We start from the raw sequence: 23,837 nt of genomic DNA, 5'->3' as shown, positions 1-23,837 counted from the left end.
CCCTAACCCACAAAAACTATGAGAGAATGTTTTGAACAGCAATATTTGAGTATAATTTACTTATGTAACAATAGATAACTAATACATTCCTACTACTATATTGACTTCTAGTGGATGAAACTATATTATTGTCTTGAATGTTAAACTGCTTACTTACTTATTTTAAGTGTCTGCAAATTAAGATTGGTGGGTGCTGGCAATAGAGAATGAGTAGACTTGAATGTCCATATTTCACACACACCCATTATGATTTTTTGCAGTCACTGCAAACAACTCCTGAAATACTAGCGAATCAAAATTTAAATCTGAGCTTTCAGTTTGAATACATCAATCTCTATGAATTATTTTTTGTAGTGATGATACAACAAAACAACTTGTGGTTCTGAGTTCTAAGACAATGTACCTATTAGTTAAACATTTGCATTTATATTATTCAAATTCTCATGTCAAATGATAAGTTTTCAGATTTAGCTGTCAGGGTTCTTCATAGCCCTGCCTCAGCTCTTCATTGTTCCTTCTTATTTTGTGTGTGTGTGTTTCTTTTTTTTTTTTTTTAATTGTTTGTTTTCATTGCCTTTAAAAGTGGCAGGTTTCTGAAGGTCTTATAATTGAATTATCCATTAAAATCTGCTTGAAATAATTACCATTGATTAGAAGAGAAGGCTGGTAGGGTTTTAATGGTTCAAATCAAGTGATAAATGTAATATGATCCAGGGATCAGAGTAAGTGGAAGTGACTGCATTATGCATCTTAATGCTGGTAAATGCTTTTGCAGGTTATTTAAAGATGCTAAATAGAAGGTTCCTGGGAAGGAAAGGAACCCTTCCAATTAGCTCCCTCTAAAAAGGTCAGCTTTGGAACTTAGAGTCAGCATCTTTGTCTTTGGGGCTTGAATGACAATTAGCCAAATGTCACAATGTAATTGTAGCCTTAGCTAATGCACTAAGCTGACAGTTACCCCAGGATGATAATTTTGATATGTGTAATTGCATCCCATCAGTAGCTGGCTAACATTTCCTGTCAAGTGGTCAGAACTCTAAAAGGAATGGATACAAACAGAGAAACTAATGTGAAAGATCAAGACCTGAGGTTCCCTACCATGAGGTGGTGGTTAACCCAGGTTTGAGATGTCTCCTCAATTAATAAGAGACTTGTCTTTTATTGCCTATATTAAAAAGGACAACTAACATTAGCCTACCAGGTTTTGTAAAAGATTGTCAAGCTATCAAAATATTCATTAGTAGTCCATGGCTGACTCAAAGGCAGCCAAATCTTACAAGGCTGAACTGCAAACATGGAGTGCATTATGTAATTTTACAAAGTAACAGTATGAAATCACTAAGGAAAAAGGGAAGAAGGAGGAGGAGGAAGAAGAGTAGTAGAAGAAGAAAGGCCTGTTCAATTTATATTCAGAATGCCATTAACAATCAGTGAGAGATATCTTTCATATGGGATTCACAATATGTATATAGTAAGTTTCAGTCTATGGACAATTGACAAAAATAATTTATTATTTGACCCTGGCAATAACATTGTGAGTAAAGAGAGAAATTTTAAATTTTGTCATTTAAAAATGAAGGAAAATTTTTTCAGAGGCGTAATAAGATTTATTAAAGAGACTACAACTAGAAAATGGGAACACCAGTATTTATAGCCTGTCTGATTAGAGTTGCTTCTTTTGTAATTATAAGAAAAATAACTGATAACTTATGCACTGTAAAAATACATTATATGTATGACTGTGTATGTATAAGTACACCTTTGGAATCAGTAAATTCTAGCACAGGACTTCCATTCTTTTACTGTGTGTGTATGCGTCCTTCATGGAGGGAGGTAAAATAATCTACCCTTATAGATTGCAATGACTTACTTGCAGCTCTGAATAAATGCATCTCTGAGCAATGATGCAAGTAAGCATACCCCCTTCCCCTGCAACTGATATACTTTTCACTTAAAACCCATGTGAAAGAGTGAGTCTCAGTAAGCGAGATATGAAATTCATCATCTCACACATTGAAAAAACATTTATATTTATATTGATTGTTTTTGCTTTAACTCTAAGGAAGTTCATAAGTACTAATCATTCTAAAGCAACCATTTTAGAGATACTGGTTAAAGCCATGGATTACAAAATTGAATATGAGGTGATTTTATTTTGCTCTTTCTTATTGGAAGTAGTTCTACCACACTAAGAATATGATTAGAAGGGCAGACAATGCAACTGAAAACTTAGCTGACATGCTTGATATGAAAAAGCTAAAGAAAAACTATTCACTAATTCTAAAAATAATCACTAGCTATCAATGATGTCTTTTCAAAGTGTCCGATGACATTAATGAGCTGGAAATAAAACGTGTGGTTTCAGAAAAAGAAAAGTTTATAACAATTTAAATCAGATCTAATCTAGAAATGCTGAAAGCCCTGGTGGAAGTCTTTCCATGGCCAGGTATATAGGCAGTGCATATCATTAAGAAACCTGGTGCTATAGACTAAGTATTTGTATGTCCCCAAAATTCATGTTAAATCCTAATGCCCAGTGTGATGGTATGTGGAGATGGGGCCTTTGGGAGGTGATTAGGTCATGAGGGTGGAGCCATCACAAACGGGATTAGTGCCCTTATAAAAGAGACTACATGGGGTTCCTTACCACTTCCAACATGTGAGGACACAGCGAAAAAATAACTATTTATGAACCAGAAAGGGGGCTCTCACTAGACACCAAATCTGCCAGCAGCTTGATCTTGGACTTCCCAGCCTCCTGAATTATGAGAAATAAAATTCTCCTATTTATAAGCCGCTCAGCCTACAGTATTGTTACAGCAGCCCAAATATACTAAGGCATATGGCAAGCATAAAATTTGTTGTGTTGGTGCCAGTGAGGATGAAGTATATTTATATGGCAAGTTGGAGCTGAGGAACAAAGAGAGTTTTGCTATTCAAGATCATACAATGTATGGCTAAGCTCGTGAATTATCCAAGATAAGGATTCAGAAAATAGTGATGCACAGCTCCAAGGAGTAACCTACACCATAACAAATTTACTTAAAATTGCCCCTTAGATAGAATCTAAGTTTTTTCATTGAAACATATAAGAGCACTTCTGTATGCTTCATTTTTCCCGAAAATACTTTGCTTTCCTTTCATCACTCCTCAAATGGGGCAGGAAAGAGCAAGGAACAGAATAAGGGTTTGTTTTTGTTTTTTTTGTTTGTTTGTTTGTTTGTTTTCTGGGAGAAAAGGATGTCTCTAAGACCAGAGGTACCCTTCAGATTGCTCTGAGGAAAAACTAATAATTATTCCTCCAGGATAGAGGGCATCCTGTGTTTACATATGAACCAAATCAGCATTATGCCAGTTTATTTGAAGGAAAGAGAAAAGATATGGCAGCTACAAAGATTGATGCCCAGTTAAACAAGTCACTAGGTGGTTAGGCCATGTTTTAAAAGATAGATTTTGCTCCCCCTTCTTGTATTTTAATGCACAAGTCAAGGTAGGAATTTTATTTGTGAGTCATTCTAAAAGATAGAGTGTTCACATAACTAAAAATTTTATTGAAGGGAAAGACATTTGTGCAACTATATAATGATATCCATTTTATTGGACTATTGTTAAAAGAATTATATCATATACAGTATTGCAAATCATTCCCATAAACATTGTGATGGGGGTGAAATGTTGTTTGACTATAGAGGAGCTCTCCAGTAATATTAAAATTAAATTTATTCAATGCTTTGTGTCCCATCGTCTGGACTGCAAAAAGATCTTTTGCTAAGATAAAAGCATTGTTACAGGGACACAAACATAATAATGAAGCAGAGTTACAGTGCAGTACTAATAGAGACCCTGAAGAACCACATTTTAAAGGTAAATTAAATTAGGTTTAGACAAATAATAAACATTTTTTTGGAAACAGAAGCACTATGTCCCTACTTAGTTCAAGATAAAATACTTGTAATCTGAAAGACATGATTTGGAGGGGGAAAGACAGATGTAACAGTTAAGAACAAAATATTAATCTAGCTAATGGCTATTTTGAAAAGTTAAAAGTAGAAAGAAGAACCTTGAAGTTGATATTGTCCTTAATTCATAGTCACTGGAGCACGGGAATCACAGAACTAATGTAGCCTCACAGATACTTAGGATTCTACCAGGCTACATTCAATACTAATTAAAGTTCTTACAATGACAGGGTCACAGTGCTAAAACAGACCTTGGCTTTCAAAGAAGACAAGGAACAGACACTTCCAGCTGAGTATTCAGAGACTGGGCTTCTGAAAATCTGCAGACATTACCTTTCGTAAGTGTATAGGAAAGGGAGCTAACTCTCTCCCTCCTTGCTTCATTTCTGCTCTCAAGTGTCACCCCATTGTTAGCCCTGTCCCAGTTAGGGCCAGAAGGTTGGGAGGGTGGCAAACTGTGAATCAAGACAAAGTCTGATCAAAAAGTCAGATAATCTTTTATAAATATAATTTATTGGGATTACATAGATGGGGGACAAGTTCTGAACTGCTAACTGAGGGTAGGTTCTTCTGTCCAGTACTAGCAATGCAAATAAGGAACTCTGACCTTTGGTTCCTGCTGAGTGCTGGAGGTTGCTTGCCAAAGTGGCTATAAAATTATAGGAAGGGGAGGATTGACTACTGAACTGAAAATATGCATCTCTTTCCTTTGCTTAATAGAAGGCACTATCAACTGGTATAGCCATTTGAATCATGCTTGTCAGAAGGTTAAAACAGGTAACTTCGAGATGGGATTTTAAAAACAAAAGATTTTGTCTAACAATTAACCAAAACCTGAAACTGGCTTGAAATTTCCATTGTAATTTTTCTTTCAGTATAGAAATTCAATGATTAAAAGTTTTCTTTTAAAGAATCTTGAGTATGTGTACAGAAGTGATATTTAACAATTATGATTCATTAATGTGTTGGCATTCTTAATCAGATTTGCTAACAAGTTATTTAGATTCTAGAAGTTCTAAAGAAAATCTAAAGAAAACAGGCATTGGGCAACTAAGATCAAATTTCAGTAGCTGCTAAGAATTATCAGATATTCAGGATACCTTAGGATAAATAACACTTGAAAACGAGAAGAAAGTATTGGATTAAAGATTAAAGAAGCAGAGTGATCTTAATCAGTATAACAGCTTTTGTAATATGCCAGTCATTTTTATCTGCCTTAAATACCCTTTATTTAGATTGCTGTAGAAGATGAAGCAGATAATAAAACCCTCAATTACATGGTCTTGGATTTATCAGCTTAAAAAAAAAAGGATGGTGGAAGAGTTAGAGATCAAAGTGCTTTGTTACATATTTGTTTCTAGAGGATTCTGTATCATATAACTATGTTTCATTTAGTAAGTCCTAAAAAATGGAAGATCATGCAAAAAGGGAGTTGCATAACTTCTTGTGCACAATCCCTACACATTTCCTGAAGAAAGAATATTTTTTTCTCTGATTAAAAGCATCAAGGAAGGAAAGAAAAGCCCTAATATCCAAGAGTGGCCTAGTTATTTAGAAACTTTGAAATTTAGAAATTTCTTTGTTATTGTAAACTGACATTTCTTTTATCCTTTATATTTACCCTATTGGTCCAAAAACTCTGGGGGTATGTAGATGAAGTGTAATCTTTCTTCCAAATAATAGAACTGAGATGAAATAAAAATAAATTTCCTCATGAATCTTCTTTAATCAATGAAAATTTTTTTTCATATATATGGTATTGATTTTTTTTATGCTGATTACTCTCCCTGGACACATTCTAATTTGTCAATGTCACTATTTATAATTGTGATGTCCAGAACAAAACTCAACAGTAAGTGGTATGGAATGATAGAAAAAAATACAGTTTTGTATTTTTATCCTCATTACATGAGATACATACAGTACTTCTTTTCAGGCAACCTGATTATATGAGTCCAGGATTGTAATATCACGTTATTTACACAAATTATATTTCCAGATATCTACAACTTGATCTATTTTTATGACTAAATTTAATAAAGTATTATACAATTGTTTTATTTAATAAATACAGGACTCATTATTTTTTCCCATTAAATTTATATTTAGATGATTCAATCCATTATTCCCCTCTGCCCAGCTCCTTCTGGATTCTACTTACAATCCAAGTTATTAACAAACTGTCTCATCTCTCTCTTACCCAAAGACTTGACAAACTGAGACAGCAGGTTGAGGATGTAGACACAGACAGAGTAGAAACTGAATTAAATTTTCCTTTCTCACTAGTTTTTTAACCCGAGCCTTTGAGATTTTAACTTCTTTATACATACAATGGGGTCACTTGAGTCACTGAATTCTTATAAAGATTAAAATTAATTAAACATGTAAAGTATTTAGCATAATTTCTGACTTGATGACAAATATCCATCATAATCATCACCACTGTTGTTGTCTTCATCCAAGCAACTAGTAAAAATAAACATAAATTCACATCATGGCACTGCTATGGATTGCCATCAATCCATTTGTCCAAGAACCAAGTTGTTGCACCTAAGTTCACTTTATTAATCACTCATAAATATGCATACTACCCAATTACTCTACCTAAAATTTAATGCCATTTTACATGAAGCTCTGCCAACTGAAGTCAAATTGCTTAGTGATGAATATACCCAATAACCATTTCTTCAAAATTCACACAACTATTTAAGTACTTCTAATTTTGTCTATGGATCTCATTTTTATACCACCAATTTTTGAAGCATTTGAATAGCTCTTTTGGAGTGTTGGATCCCAGACTACAATCACATTGGGAACAGCTAACAAATTCATCTCCCTGGGAAAAAAATGGATCCACACTGAAATTTAGTACAGTCTAAATATTACAAATTTTGTACAATTTCCAATTAAAGAGAATAAGTCTCATGCTTACTAGCTTCTCTGGATATAAAGGAAGATATTTTATTTCTTCTAAGATTATGTAGTTAGATGTAACAATCAATCATCAGATATGAGAACCCAACATATGTTAGACATGTGACAAGCACAAGGAGATGACTAAGCTTTCTATGGTGTAGACATGGGCTGGTAAACTATTCTTTCATCTTTCAGTAATAGGATATGGCTTTTAAAATTTTTTTTATGAAGACTTTATGTTTTTTAAACAGTTTTAGGTTTATAGCCAAATTGAGAGGAAGGCACAGAGATTTCCCATAACCCACTCACCCTACATTCTTACTGTTGTACATTGTACAGGTTTGGTCAAATGTAAAATGACATGTATCCATAATTATAGTACAGAGTATTTTCATTCCCCTAAAATCCACTTTGCTTCACTTATTTATCCTCCCTGCCACTTCAATCCTAGGCAAACACTGACCTTTTTACCATCTCCATAGTTTTTTTCTTTTCTTTTCCAGAATTTCATATACTCAGGCTGCCTTCTTTCAACTAGTAATATGCATTTAAGATTCTTCCATATCTTTTCATGGCTTGATAGATCATTTCTTTGTAATGCTAAATAACAATTCATTGTCTAACTGTATCATATTTTATTTATTTAATCATCTAATTAGGGAAATATTGGTCAAGTCAGTGTTTTGGCAAGTATGGATAAATCTGCCACAAATACTTGGGTGCAGGTTTTGTGTAAACATAAGTTTTCAGCATCTTTGAGAAAATAACAAAAGGATAACTGATGGATTGTGAGATTAAACTTGGTTTTGTAAGAAACTTTCAAACTGTCTTGCAAAGTGGCTGTGCCATTTTGCATTTCTACCAGCGATAAATGAGAGTTCATATTGTTTCACATCCTTGCCATCATTTGGAGTTGTCAGTGCTTCAATTCTGACTTTTCAAACTTGTGTGTAGTGGTATCTGAGTGTTGTTTTATTTTGCATTTCCCTGATAACATAGGATATGGAACATCTTTTCATAAGCTTGTTTGCTGTCTGTGTATCATCCTTGGAGAGGTGTCTGTTAAAGTCTTTGACACATTTTTAAACATATTGTTTATATTGTTGAGTTTTAAGAGTTCTTTGTATATTTTAGATAACAGTCCTTAATCAGTTGTGTCTTTTGCAAATATTTTTCTTTAGTCTGCAGCTGTCTTGTCATTCTCTTGATAGTGTCTTTCAAAGAGCAAAAGTTTTTACATTTTAATGAAGTCCAGCTTATCAATTATTTCTTTTAAAGATTATGCCTTTGGTGTTGTATTTAAAAACTTACCACCATACACAGTTCATTAAGGTTTTTCCTATGTTATCTTCAGGGAGTTTTATAGTTTTTCATCCTAAATTTAGGTTTCCAATCCATTTTAAGTTAATTTTAGGGAAAGATGAAAGTTCGTGTGCAAATTTTTTTTATTTCTATTTTTTTTTTAAATGTGGACGTCCAGTTATTCTGCCACTATTTGTTGAAGAGACAACCTTTCCTTCATTATTTTACTTTTCTCCTTTCTCAAAGACCAGTTGGCTGTATTTATGAGACAGAGAATCTTTAGCAGGCTCCATGACCGGAGCAGCTCCTGGGCTGGGGCTCAATCTCACAACCCTGAGTCATAACCTGAGCCCAAATCAAGAGTCAGACACTTAGCTGACTGACTTAGGTGCCCCCATTTATTTAGTTCTTATTTTCATTTTCAGAGTTTAGTAGTTTTCCCCATGTAGATCTTGTACATATTTTGTTAGATTTACACATAAGGTTTTCACCCTTTTGGTTGCTAATGTAAATGGTATTGTGTTTCTAATCTCAAATTCTGTTGTTCATTGCACGCATACAGAAAAGTGTTGACTTCTGTATATTAATCTTACATCCGACAACCCTGCTATATTGCTTTTTAGCGTCACAAGTTTTATGCTGATTCTTTCATATTTTCTACCCAGATGATCATGACATTTACAAATACAGTTTTATTCCCTCCTTCCCAATCTATATATCTCTTATTTATTTTTCTTGCTTATTTTGTTAGCAATGACCTCCAGTATACTGTTGAAAAGGAGTAATGAAAGGACACATTTGTACCTCATTCTATATCTTAGCAGAAAAACTTTGAGTTTATCACCATCAAGGTATTAGCTGAACATTTTTGTAGATATTTTTAATCAAGTTGAGGAAGGTCTCTTCTATTCTTAGTTTAAGACTTTTTATCATTAACGGGTATTGGATTTTGTCATGTGCTTTTTTCTGCACCTATTGATGCAATTATGTTGTTTTTGTTTTTGTGTTTGTGTTTCAGCCTGTGGGTGTAATGGACTATATTAACTGATTTTTTTTTTAATTTGTTCACCAATTGGACTTTTTGTTTTTCTTTCCGTTTTTGTTTAAATTCCAGTGAATTAACATACAGGTTAGTATTGGTTTCAGGTGTAGAATTCAGGATTCATCACTTATATACAACACCCAGTGCTCATCACAACAAGTGTCCTCCTTAATACCCATCACTTATTTAACCCATCCCCCTGCCTACCTCACCCCCAGTAACCATCGGAACATTAAGAATCTGTTTCTTGTTTTGCCTCTCTTTCCTCCCACCATGTTCATTTGTTTTGTTTGTTAAATTCCACATATGAGTGATATTTGAATGCTGAACCAGCCTTCCATAGCTGGGGTAAATCCCACTTGGTTGTATAATTCTTTTTATACATTGTTGGATCTGATTTACTAACACTTTGTTGAAGGTGTTGGTATCTTTGTTCACAAGAGATATCAGTCTGTAGTTTTCTGGTTATATTTTTGTCTGGATTTGGTATTAAGATAAGGCTGACCTAACAATCTATTAATCTATTAATAGATTAATAATCTGTTAATCAAATACTATTTCTTCTGCTTCTTTCTTATGAAAGATATTGTAGAGTATTCATTTAATTTCTTCCCTCAATGGGTAGAATTCACCACTGAACCATTCTGGGCCCAGTGCATTCTATTTTTGAAAAGTTATTGATCATTGATTCAATTTAACAGACACAGAACTAGTCACATAGTTTATTGATTCTTATGAGTTTTGGCAGATTATGTCATTTGAAGGATTGGTTCATTTCATCTAGGTTATCAAACTTGTGGGCTTGCAATTAATTATTCATAATATCACTATTATCCTTTTAATATCCATGAATCCTTATTGATGCCCCTCTTTTGTTTCTGATATTAGTATTTTGTGTCCTCTATCTTTTTTCTTAGTTAACCTTTTAATGGCTTATCAATTTTATTTTCAAAGAACTTTTGATTTTGTTGACTTTTCTATTGATTCGTGATTTTGATTTCACTGATTTCTGCTCTCTTATCATTTCTTTTCTTCTGTTTACTTTGAATTTAATCTCCCTTCTTTTTCTAGTTTTCTCCAGTAGAAATGGACTCAGGAATGTACATTTAGATTTTTCTTCTTTTCTAATATATGCATCAATGCGTAAATTTCCTCCTAAGCACAGCTTTTTTTGCACCTCACAGTTTGAATCAATTGTGCTTTTATTTTCATATTGTTCAAAATATTTTAAAAATTTCTCTTGATATTTCTTCTTTGACCCAGGTGCTTTTTAGAATCTTATTGTTTAATCTCCACAAATTTTGGTATTTCCAGTTATCTTTCTGCTGTTGGTTTCTATTGTAATTGCACTAGGGTCTGAGGGCAGACATCATATAATTTCTATTTTTGATCTGTCCAGGTGCATTTTCTGGACTAGAATGTAGTCTATCCTGTTCAATGTTCCATGTGAGATTGAGAAGAATATATATTCTGCTGTCTTGAAATTAAATAATTTCTAGATACCAATTTTGTCCAGTTAATTGATATTGAGTACATGTTTTTCCTTATTTTATTTGTATTAAAATTTAAATTTAATAGAAATTTTAAATTAAATATTAAAATATTAAATGAAACAGGATGTCTACATGGAGAAGAAAGCAATCAGACTCTTGTCTCATACAAAATAAACTAAAAATAAACTAAAAAATGGATTGAAGACCTAAAAACATAAAACTACTAGAAGAAATGAAAGTAAAAGTAAAAACCTCCTTGACAATGGTCTGGACATTAACTTTTTGGGTATGACAACAAAAGCACAGGCAACTAAAGCAAAGATAGACAAGTGGTAATGCCATCAAACTAAAAAGCTTCAGTACAGAAAAAGAAACAATCAAAAGATGAAGAGACAACCTGTGGGATAAGAGAAAACATTTGCAAATATATCTGCTAATGGGTTAATTCTAAAATACATAAGGAACTCACATACCTCAATAGAAAACAAAACAAATAACCCAATTTTAAAAAATGGGCCCAGGACCAGAATAGACATGTCGGCAAAGAAGACATACAAAGAGCTACCAGGTGTATGAAAAGATGCGTAACATTACTAATCATCGGGGAAATGTAAATCAAAATCATAATGAGATATTATCTTACACTTGTTAGAATGGCTATTATTAAAGAGACAAGAAATAACAAGTTTTGGTGAGGGTATAGAGAAAAGGGAATCCTTGTATACTGTTGGTGGGAATGCAAATTGGTGAAGCCACTATGGAAAATAGGATGAAGATAACTCAAAAAATTAAAAATAGAATTAGCATATGATCCAACATTTCCACTTCTGGTTATTTATCTGAAGGAAATGAAAATACTAACTCAAAAGATATATTCACCCCATGTTTACTGCAAGGTTATTTTCAATAGCCAAGACAGAAGCATTCTAAGTGCTTATCAATGGAGGAGTAGATAAAGAATTTGTGGTATATACCTAAAATGGAACATGATTCATCCATAAAAGAGAAGGAAATCTCGCCATTTGTAACAACATGGATGGACCCTGGGGGCATTATGCTAAGTGAAATAAGTCAGACAACATGATGACTGTAGTTAATAATACTGCATTGCACATTACAAAGTTACTAAGAGAGTAAATCTTAACAGTTCTTATCACAAGAAAAACATTGTTACTATGTGTGGTGATGGATATCAAATAAACTTCACAATATATACTAATATTGAATCATTATATTGTACACCTGAAGCTAATACAATATTGTATGTCAATTATATTTCAATAATTTTTAAATGGTAATTATGTGAAACGATGGATACTATGTGGGATGATGAATACTGAACTTGATTATGGTGATTATTTCACAATGACTGCATATATCAAAATATCAAGTTATATACCTTAAATATATATATATATATTTTTTATTTATCAATTATACTTCAGTAAAACTAAGGGGGGAAAACCCTACTCCATTAGTTATATGACAATGCAATGGGAGAAAAATAGCCAAGAGAATCTTGAATATGAACATACGTTATGCCACTGTATTTTAATTTAAGGAATATAGAAATGGAGCAATACAGGAGAGAGGAAATAAACAGAGAAAAAAGACTGCAGCATTCACTTAATTTATAATAAAGATGAAACTGTTTTGTAGCAAAGTAAGGATGGACTTTTCAGAAATAAGTGCTTTTCCACATAAAGACATTGTGGTTTGATCATCCTTACATCACTGATTGATCATTCTTACACCACTTCATACAACATAAAAATTCCAGATGTGTTGTAGATTTAAACATATAGTATAAAAATAATAATAATCTAAATACAAAATAAAAAATATGGAGCTTTTAGATAATTATGTTAATAAACTTAGAGTAGGTTAACAGTTTATTAAATAGGATAATCAGAAAAGGAACTAAAGAACTCTATGTTAGAGAAAAATAAATTATCAGACTGCATCAGAATTCAGAAGCTCTCCTTATTTAAGGACCCATTAAGACTATGATAGGCTTAGAGACTGAGTAGAGACGATATTTGCAAAAACATCTTATAGCCACTATTTTACAAGACTCAACAAGAATCAACACATCTGTAAGAGAAAATATACAATTCAGAAGAAATACAGACTAAAGCATTAAGTAAATCATACACACAAAATCTGGCATGTAATGAATTACCCTTTTCACACACTTAACGGATTTTTTTCTAACAAGTATTTTGAACTCTTACATTCTTATCTGACCTAACTGTAATTATTTTTATACTGTATACAGTTTAATTATACTAAAGCATTATTATTTTCTCTTGGCTTCTTCTTTTCCAAGTTTAGTATTAAGTTTATGCTATCTTCTTAAAGTGAGCTGTGGAGTTTTCCTCACTATGTTTTGGAACAGAATGAGTAAACACGGAATTTTTTGTTCCATGAACATTTGTTAAGCTTGCTAAATGAAGCCACCAAGGTTTGAATTTCTTCCTAGAATATTTTGCCTATGTACTGTCTTCATTAATTATGAAACAATGAAGATTTTCTATTTTCTTCTTGTGCAAGTTCTCCAAGTACAATTTTTGACCTGTGTTCTCTCTAAATTTTCTCACTATTCTTTGAAGTCTTCAATTTATATAATTAGTAATTCTTTCTCGCTCCTGGGGCATGTATGTATGTGGGTACACACCCTCTCTTCCCTACTCTCTTTTTGTACTCAGTCTTGCCAGAGATTTGTCAGTTGTATTAGTCTTTCAAAAATTTGACATTAATTTTATTCTGTCCTCTCCATTTTATATTTAAATTGAACTCCTTATTTTATTTTTCCCTTAAAAAATTTGTAAAAACTTAGACTGTACTAAATTTCAATGTGGATCCATTTGAATTTACTATTTATTCTTTCTGTTTATATTCCTCTACTAGTTTGTAAGTTACACTTTTTGTCTCTATCCTGTATTATGTGCCCTGGCCATTAAAAAATACATACTTGATCAATCAATCTCCAAGTTTAATCAATATATTTTACCTTGTTCTGGAAAATTAAAAGATTTTAGGACATTTTAACTTGATTCTTCCCCATCAGCAATTGCATGCTATTTTGTGTGCATTTTAATTCTTTCCTTTTTGATATGTTTTATAAACCACTAATACAGTTTTAAGCAATTAATATACATTTAGTGTTCCCTCTGTATATTTAACCCAAGGTGATTTTCCTTATTCCTTTTACTCTAGTCCCCCCATTAGCACAACATTTAGAATTTTCTTTAGAGAGTATCTGCGGGTGGCACGCCACAGTGATTTCTGTCAGAAAATGTCTTTATATCACTTTCATTTTGAAAGACGCCTTCCCTGGTTATAATGATCTAGGCTGACAGTTATTGCTCTCAGCACACGGGCACTGTCATATTTCTGTCTTCTCACATCCATTGTGACAGAAGAGAAGTCATCTGTCAAACTATTACCCCTTCTCAGGTAAACTTTTAGTTCTGGCAGCTTGTAAAATTTACGTCTTATTTTCAGTTTTCTTCATTTTTACCACAATGTAAATTTCATCTTATTTATCCTTCTTGTTAATTCTTGTGAGTCTCTGGGCTTCTTGGATCTTTAATAAATCCTTTCAATAGGCTCCTCATCAGTTCTATGTAGTCTCAGAGTTTTACCCACTTAAATATTTTCTTTAATATACAATCCCATTCCTTTGGAAATGTAATCAGTGAAAATAATTGCTCTGGGTTGGTAGCCCATAATATTAGTGGAAATGCAGCCTTCACCCCTTTCTATTTAACACTATTATTATTTGATTGTGTTTTAGAGAAACCTATTAGAATCTAAGGAGCTTGAGGAAAGTGACAACTTATATTTTGTCTCTGCTTGTGTTTCTTATAGCACCTACCATGATAAAAAGATAATATTTGGTGATTATGTGTAACAATCCATTCCTTATTTTTTTTTAATATAAATGAAACTGGAAAGCAGTAGTAAAACAGATCAATTAGCTATATCAGTAACTTATATGTTGTTGAAACAGGGCTTTGAAGCATTGTGATGCATTTTCCCTGTTAAGGCATTTTTTCCTGTTAATAATTATTGTGAAATGTTACCATCTAGAGATATTATAATAGAAATGCTGTAAAATATTTGAAGACCATGGCCCTAGATATAGATGAACAAAGTGAGATAGCCACTGGAGATAAACATCTTTCTTTATAACCTACAATGTGTCTTAAGTACTGTGGACATTTCAACTAAATGAAATTGTGGAATTAGGAAAAGGTGAAAAAAATCCTTAAAGATGAGAAAAATTGGGGGTTTAAGTGGAGTGAATTTAGAGACTCTCAGAACGTGTTGTCCTTGATATAATACCGTACCTGTTCTTTGTTGGAGTTTTTTTTAAAGCTTAAAAAACGAAGACAATCACGCAATTTTGATTCTATTCATTTTTTTCCTGCATTCTGCATTAATTTATTTTTTAAGATGAAATGTGGACAGATTTTTTTCTTTTATTTACTTATTTTTGTTTTGAATTTTTATTTGAATTACAGTTAGTTAACATGTAGTGTAATATTAGTTTCAGGAGTAGAATTCAGTGACTCATCACATACATATAACACCCGGTGCCCATCACAACAAGAGCACTCCTTAATATACATCCCCCATTTAACCCATCCCCCTGCCCACCTCCAGCAACCCTTAGGTTATTCTCTATAGTTAAGAGTCTGTTTTATGGTTTCCCTCTCTTTTCCCCCTCTATGTTCATCTGTTTTGTTTCTAAAATTCCACATACGAGTGAAATCATACGATATTCGTCTTTCTCTGACTGACTCACTTCCCTTAGCATAATACTCTCTAGCTCCATCATGTGGTTGTAAATGGCAAGATCTCATTCTTCTTTATGGCTGAGTAATATTCCATTGTACATATATACACCGTTTCTTCTTTATCCATTTATCAGTTAATGGACATTTGGGCTCTTTACATAATTGGCTATTGTTGATAATGCTGCTATAAACACCAGGGTGCATGTATCACTTCAAATTATTATTTTTGTATCTTTTGGGTAAATACCTAGCAGTGCAATTGCTGGATCATAGGGTACTTCTATTTTTAACTTTTTGAGGAACCTCCATACTGTTTGCCACAGTGATTGCACCAGTTTGCATTCCCATCAACAGTGTAAGAGGGTTCCTTTTTCTCCACATCCTCACCAACACCTGTTTTTTCTTGTGTTGTTGATTTTAGCCTTCTGACAGGTATGAGGTGATATCTCATGGCAGTTTTGATTTTCATTTCCCTGATCATGATGTGGAACATCTTTTCATGTGTCTGTTGGCTATATCTATATCTTCTTTGGAGAAAGGTCTATCCATGTCTACTACCCATTTTCAGTTGGATTACTCATTTTTGGACTGTTGAGTTTTATAAGTTCTTTATATATTTTGGATATTAACCCTTCATCAGATATGCCATTTCCAAATATCTTCTCCCATTCCACAGGTTTTCTTTGGTTTTGTTGATTATTTCCTTCCCTGTGAAGATTTTTATCTTGATGAAGTCCCAATGGTCTATTTTTTGCTTTTGTTTCACTTGCCTTAGAAGATATATCTAGAAAGAAGATGGTATGACTGATGTCAAAGAGGTTACTGCCTATGTTCTCCTCTGGGATTTTGATGGTTTCCTGTCTCACATTTAGGTTTTTCATCTATTTTGAATTTATTTTTGTGTATGGTGTAAGAAAGTGGTCCAGTTTCATTCCTTTGCATGTTAATGTCCAGTTTTCCCAACAACATTTGTTGAAGAGACTCTCTTTTTCCCATTGGATATTCTTTCCTGCTTTGTCAAAAATTAAATGATCATATAGTTGTGGGTCGATTTCTGGGTTTTCTATTATGTACATTAGACCTAAGGACACCTGCAGATTGAAAGTGAGGAGGTGGTGAAACATTTGTCATGCAAGTGGCTGTCAAATGAAAGCCAGAGTAGCAATACTCATATAGGACAAACTAGACTTAAAGACTGTAAAAAGAGACAAAGAAGTGCATTGCACTATATAATCATAAAGGGGACAATCCACAAGAAGATAAAACAATTGTAAATATTTATGCATCTAATAACTTGCTTTTTTAACAGACTAATCTGCGTACAACTGTGTGACATGTGAACAACCAGTAGGATTATTTAACTTAGGCCCAAACTTGCAATGGAGGATTCTCACATAACAAAGTACACACTTGTTTCTCTTTCTCCAATAAACACAAACACACACACATGCACGCATTTACATGGACAATGTATAAAAAAATCACATTCATCTTAATTTGATAGTGAATTTGCAGTGATAATTCATATTGCAGACATCCTATTATATGAACATCCATGACTGTATAGTAATCCAGGCAGATATGCCATCTCTATCTTCTTCCACCTCTTCAACCTTGAAATACATGAAACTGCAAACTCTAATGTGTCTGATTCCTCACTTAAAAATCAGGAATATGATATTTACCATCTTGGGGAAGGGGGTGAAACAAGTGACTGGTGTTTATGATAAACTAACTCAGAGCTATATTTTTTGTTTCACTTTGTTTCTAAGAAAGTGAGTTATTAAGTGTAAAATAATACAACTGAAATGAACAACAAAGAAAAATGTCTATACGTGGGAGTCCATAATTTGGGAATTAGTGAATTCTATATGCTTGTATTTTCCATGCTACCTATTCTTCCTTCTTTTTCCTCTCCTATTTTCCCCCTTCCTCTTTCTCTGTCTGTCTCCATCTCTCTCATTAGCAAGTTGTCATTAGATAAAAATCAAAGGCAAACCTAAGCAAAGCAGAATCCATCTCTCATACAATATTCTGCTTGACTGCAAAGTTAGATGGGGAATATCTTCTAGGTCAATGGCTTGTGAACTTGTCTGGTTCAAAAATACTTTAAGATATACATTGTATATCACAGCCTAAAACAAACATGCAAAGTCTGAGAAAGCATTTCACTAAACTCCCCTTTACCAATGTTATATGAGGTACACACATGTTCTACTCTATTTCATTTTTTTATAATGTTCATGTCTACAAAGTTGTTTTTGTTTTACAGCCCACTAATGTGTTACCTGACCTACAGTTTGAAAGTCACTCATGAAAAGATACCCATTGTTATAAGACTTTAGTAATAGCCATGCTCTGTAATTTGTCTCATCTAATAAATTTTTATTTATCTATTTATTTTTATTTTTCTATTTTTTACTTATTTTATTTATGATGGAGGAATCTAAATTCACTGTCAAGTGCCCTAAAGTACAGTTGAGGATGCAGATGCCCGTATATAGCCTGAACGTGCAGTAATCGTGCATTATACATATATTTTTAATCAATCTGTAATGAGGCTTTTTTTTTTTTTGCCATTTGTGCCTTACTTAGAAACATCAAAAAGAGCTACACATAAGATTCATAATAAAAAGTTTTGCTTAATTAGTTTCTAGAGAAACATATCATAACTTTGTAATTATAAGGATTTTATCTATAATATTTGGAACTAATGAAGTGGAGAAATAAATATAAAATTTCTAACAACTTTTATTTATTTATTTAAATTTTCTCCTATATTGTATACTTTGAAAGAATTCTATTTTTTATTTACTTTTTATTTTTCTGAAAGATTTTATTTATTTATTTATTTAGCCCATGAGCTGGTGGGGGAGGGGCGTGGCGGGCAAAGGGAGAGGAGAGTGGGACTGGTCCCTGGGCTTGATCCCAGGACCCTGAGATCATGACCTGAGCTGAAATCAAGAGTCACAGGCTTAACCAACTAAGCCACTACTTTGGAAGAATTTTAAAAACAACTTGAAGCACTGATGTTTTACTGTGATTATATTTTTATGTAATGTTTTAAAAAAGAAAACAAGGCATAAATTTGGGTAAAGGGTAGGTTCCTTTGGTTAAGGTATCTGGGAAGTGACAGGCTAATTAGGGAGTATATTTTGATGAGTTAAAAACTGTTTACTTAGGTAAGCTTCCTAGGTTTATTTACTCTGAATGACATTCATTCTAATTTTTTTTCCTGATAGCCTGTGTCCATAGAGCAAATGTTCACATTCTATATAATGTACAGTTTTTAATTCAATCAGATTATTTTTATAATACCAATGAAGCCCTCTTAATGGTTAAAAAAAATTGGAAAGTAGGGATTTTTTTTGTAATACAACTTTCTGTCAGTTATTCAAATTCCTATGTCCCAAGGTTAAATATTTTTTAATCCTTTAACTTGTACTTTTCATTTATGGTAGTTTGATCATACTTCCTCACTTGCAATTTTTGTACAAAAATATATTGTATGAATGGACAATATGTTTTAACATTTCTCTGTAATAGTATTTATAAATATGTTAAAATAAAAAAGTTGTTCAGCTATGACATATGCAAAGATATACTGAACTAATCAATATTCCAATTTTCTCAACCTTTCTGTGTGCATTGGTTAAAAACAAGAGGTGTAACAATTCTCAGCCTTGACCTCATGTTAGAATAACTGGGGAAGCCTTTAAAAGTTGCAACTCCTTGGTTGTTTACTAGAATAATTAGTCGGAATCTCTGGGGATGTGACACAGACTACAGTGTTTCTTTATTGTGTAGCTAAGGTGCAGAAACACTGCACATGAAAAGATTAATGGTTGAAATTAATAGACCTTGGGTAAAACTTGTTGAAGCATTATTGTGATTCTCCCTAAAAATGAAAAATAATTTTACATGTATGACTTTTTTCTTTCAATAAAACTGAACCTCCTAATCAAGCTTTAAGGAAGTTATTCATCATCCAAATTTTTTTTTTTAAAGATTTTTTATTTATTTGACAGAGATAGAGACAGCCAGCGAAAGAGGGAACACAAGCAGNAGCATTATTGTGATTCTCCCTAAAAATGAAAAATAATTTTACATGTATGACTTTTTTCTTTCAATAAAACTGAACCTCCTAATCAAGCTTTAAGGAAGTTATTCATCATCCAAATTTTTTNAATCAAGCTTTAAGCAAGTTATTAATCCATCCAAATTTTTTAATGACCTATATGATATGTGTCATGTCTTTGGAAGAAATTCAAATATTGAGTGTTTTGCTGTTATAGAAGTTCGAACAGAAGCTACATTCTGTAGCTTCAAAAAATCAAACTGATGTTAGAGTTTGTCTACTTTTAGTATGACATAATATTTATCTAGGTATACATCATTAAAGAGATATCTTAAGTAAAATCTAACATTTTTACATTTAATATTTTTTTCATAATGTGTACTTTTTAAATGTGCTAACTAAATGCATGAAATGTTTTTGAATACTGGGTCTTTTAATTATAAGGAATTATATCTATAATTAGCATATCTGTGTTAAATTAGCATATCTGTGAGAGTGATAGAAGAAAAACTACAAGGTTAAGGAGGAAAGAATGCACTACATAAAGAAATTCTTCAAGTTCCTTTATTTTTTTTCAATAGTAAGTGTGGGTTTCCAATCTCTATGGAATTGAAATCCATTTACTTGTGTTTAATGCAGTGACCTCATAATTCCATTGTGAAATATGATATAGACAGTATTACACAAATTAATGTATCTTGTTTAGTGACATAATTTAGGTATTATTTGATCTACAGAAGGGACAGAGGTTTCCCAAGTTATTTTAGTAATGTTTCAATCAAAAGTTGTAAGACTGTTGCTCTCTTTCACATTTCTTTAATTTTCACTAATTTTAATTTTTAGCACTCTGTTAAATAAACTTTAGAATGATAGTTTATTCCCCCAATCTTATTAGAATTTTTATCAGAATTGCACTAAGCTTAGTTTAAAATACCAGATATATTTTGTTACTAATGTTTTCTTCCCAGGAATATACTATTAACTTACATTTGTTGATATTTTGGGGCCTACTTACGTCTATGTAATTTTCTTAATCTAATTGCTATGCATATTATAATTTTTATTTCTAAGTAGTTTGACTTTACTTTTATTATATTGGAGAATTTTTTTCTTGGTCTTCTCGGTTTATTTCCTCATATAGAAAATCTATGGCATTTTATATATGCATTTTAAGAAATTTTCCCACATGTGGGTTTTTTTTTTTATGATTCTAGTATTTTTGTGTTGATTCTGTTAGGTTTTCTAGTCTAAGAAAACCTATATGATAGAAAGATACTAATAATTCATTTTAAAAATAGATATATTTTATGTTTTAATTTTACTGCATCAGCTAGCAATTCTAAGCTAAGTAAATGATTATTAAAGTTGTGTCTTGCTACTAAAAGAAATAGCTCTGTTTTCCTTTTTTATTTTTATCAAATACTCAGTAAATGAGAATAAATGCACAGTTGTGTTAGAATCATTAGAAGCAGTAAGGTACTCTTTTTTTTTTTAATTAAGGTACTCTTATTTTTCCTCAGCTAGTAAGACATTTTCTAAGTGTTCTAAGTCTTCACTTTTAGACTCCTGCTTTTTGTGAAAGAAAAGTTACCTGTCACATGCTCTGTTTAAAATCTCGGGATCTAAACTGAAAACTACAGTTTTGAGCATATTCTTGTACACTGTATTGTTTGATTTTAGTTCCATCTAATAAAATGAGGTGGCAAGGGTGCCTAGGTGGCTCAGTCGGTTAAGCATCTGCCTTCAGCTCAAGTCATGATCCCAGGGCCCTGGGATCTGTGATCTGTCTGGCATTAGGGTCCCTGATCAGCGGGGAGTCTGTCTCTCCCTCTCCCTCTGTTGTCTCCCCTCCATGCTTGTGCTTTCTCTGAAATGAATAAATAAAAACTTAAAAAAAAAAAGAAATGGCAAATCAAGCTTTTTCCACCTTAAATTCTGAAGAAGCTTATATGTTCTTGTGCTATATATATGAATGATATGCTATATCACTTTCTCCAAGCTTTGCAAGAAATAATATATAAAAACAGCATATGTTGATCCTCTTTAGGGAGCAAACAGGTTAATAGTTTTTCTAATGTGTATTCCTTCTGACACTGTACTTTTATTAAGGTATATTACTCTTTTCAAAGGCAGTGTTTTTGGACTTATTAGTAAACATTATTTTTTCTACCTTACCTAATGCATTACATTTTTGCTTCAAAATACAGTACTTTCTATCTTTGGACTTACTTTGGATTTTTATAATACATCTATATTTATATTTGGTAGATTTTTATAAATGTTCTACATATTTTTGTTAATGAGAAAAAATATGCTGTGAATCTCCCCGTGACTCAAGCTTTGGCTGCATTCTACCATCTTTTTTTTTTTTTTTTTTACTTAATTTCTAAATTAAATCAGAAGTAGAAATAATAATGGGATTCATTTTGTAATGAAATTAGAAGCAGCTCTGGAAATCTGAAAGATGCAGTGGTTGTGTGACAGGAAGGCCCACACATTTGAGTTGAGCAACTGAAATTTTTCATCATCTTTTCTTTTTTGACATGTATATCTGTAATACTGACTTGATATTTCATGTTAGCCTTTCAACATACTCATTTATACTCCTTTCCTTTCTTTTTTTTTCTTAATGTGGAAATAAGTAGCTAATGATGCTAATAACTGAAAGTTAAAATTTGAAGTTATTTTCCTCTTGAATTTCTTTAAATTTTCATAGGAAGTTTAAGAAAACTAATATTTATTATCTGCTATTTCATTTCAAATTCATGGCAACTCTACTGAGTCTTATGTTAATTTTCTCATTCTGTTTTCATAATATTACTAAAAAATAGCTATTTTAGTCCCATTTTACAGAAGAGTAACTAGGCATAAAAGAAAAAAGGAAGAGTGCATTTTAAATCCGCAAGTACCTAACTTTAAAAGCTAAGCCATTCAATTTGATAGGCAGTGGGAGTGGAGAGTGGGGACCTCAGAAAGCCCAAAACACCCCATCCCTGCCACCTGCCTAGTTTCCACTACACCCAGGTGGAGCTGTAGGTACCACAGGTGACCTCAGTGACTATCAAGGCACCATGAGCTGCCAGGCTGAGACCCAGCTGCAACCAGCAGCAGATGCAGACACCAAACCTGGCACCACAGTGAAGAGCAGTCCAGGGGACTGCACACAGCATTGCCTGCAGGTAGGGACAAGAAGATCATTGCAACTAAGGTTTTGGGGACAGTAAAATGGTTTGAGGTAAGAAACAGATAAGGTTTTGTCAATAAAAATGATATGAAGGAAGATGCATTTGTACACCAGACTGTCATAAAGAATAACCCCAGACATGTAGGAATGGGGGGACTGGAGTTTGATGTTGTTGAAGGAGAAAAGGATGTGGAGGCAGCAAATGTTACTGATACTGGTGGAGTTCCAGTTTAAGGCCGTAAACATGTAGCAGACTGTCACCATTATAGACCGCATCCACATCCACATTCCAGAGATCTTCCATGCAATTGCCATCAGGATAGCCAGAATAGTGAGCATGCGGAAAAGAATGTGGGATCAGAGAGTACTCTTGAAGACCAGGCCCAACAGTGCCCACTCTACCTCAGGTGACAGTAGCCACCTTTCTACCTGCAGAGATCCCATGGACATTGACAATAGCATTTCAACCCTACTGTACAGAGAGAGGTGATGCAGGGACCTGACAACCAGGGTTCAGAAGAACAAGGTAGACCAGTGAGACAGAATATGTATGGGGGTTATAGACCTGGATTCCGCAGGGGTCCTCATTGACAAGAGAGCCGAGGAAGGACAGCAATGAAGAAGATAAGGAAAATCAAGGCAATGAGACCCAATGTCAGCAGCCACTTCAAAGTCAGTACCACAGCAACTTCAATTACCTGCACAGACACTCAGAAAACCCTAAATCATAAGATGTCAAAGAGACCAAAGGAGTGCATTTACCGGCTGGTATGTCCACTCCCAAAGCTAGAAGTGAGGTGGGGGTGGGGAGCTGAGTAAATGCTGGCTTACCATTACCATCTCTATCATCATCCAGCTTAGGGCTTAGTCATTCAACAAAAAGAAATGAATATGAAATTCCAGCAATGAGAAATGAACAACTGATGGGAACGGTAGACTATGAGTGCTTGCTTTTGGCCACTGACCAGATAACTAGGACTATCTGCATTATCTATGCAGCATGGTTGTTTTTTAAATTATTCTATCTAAATAAGTCTCTTTTTGGTGATAGTAAATAT

At 33.1% G+C, this 23,837-nt stretch overlaps 1 pseudogene; it reads left to right on the top strand.

Annotated features, from left to right (window-relative positions):
- Positions 1 to 22,666: 22,666 nt before the first annotated feature.
- On the top strand, positions 22,667 to 23,594 carry LOC100468361 (annotated as a pseudogene).
- Positions 23,595 to 23,837: the final 243 nt, after the last annotated feature.

This window comes from Ailuropoda melanoleuca, chromosome 4 (genome assembly GCF_002007445.2).
Source record: "Ailuropoda melanoleuca isolate Jingjing chromosome 4, ASM200744v2, whole genome shotgun sequence".
In the NCBI taxonomy this organism is placed as follows: domain Eukaryota; kingdom Metazoa; phylum Chordata; class Mammalia; order Carnivora; family Ursidae; genus Ailuropoda; species Ailuropoda melanoleuca.
Note: the sequence above shows the minus strand (reverse complement) of the source record. Positions and strands in the feature narration are given on the sequence as shown.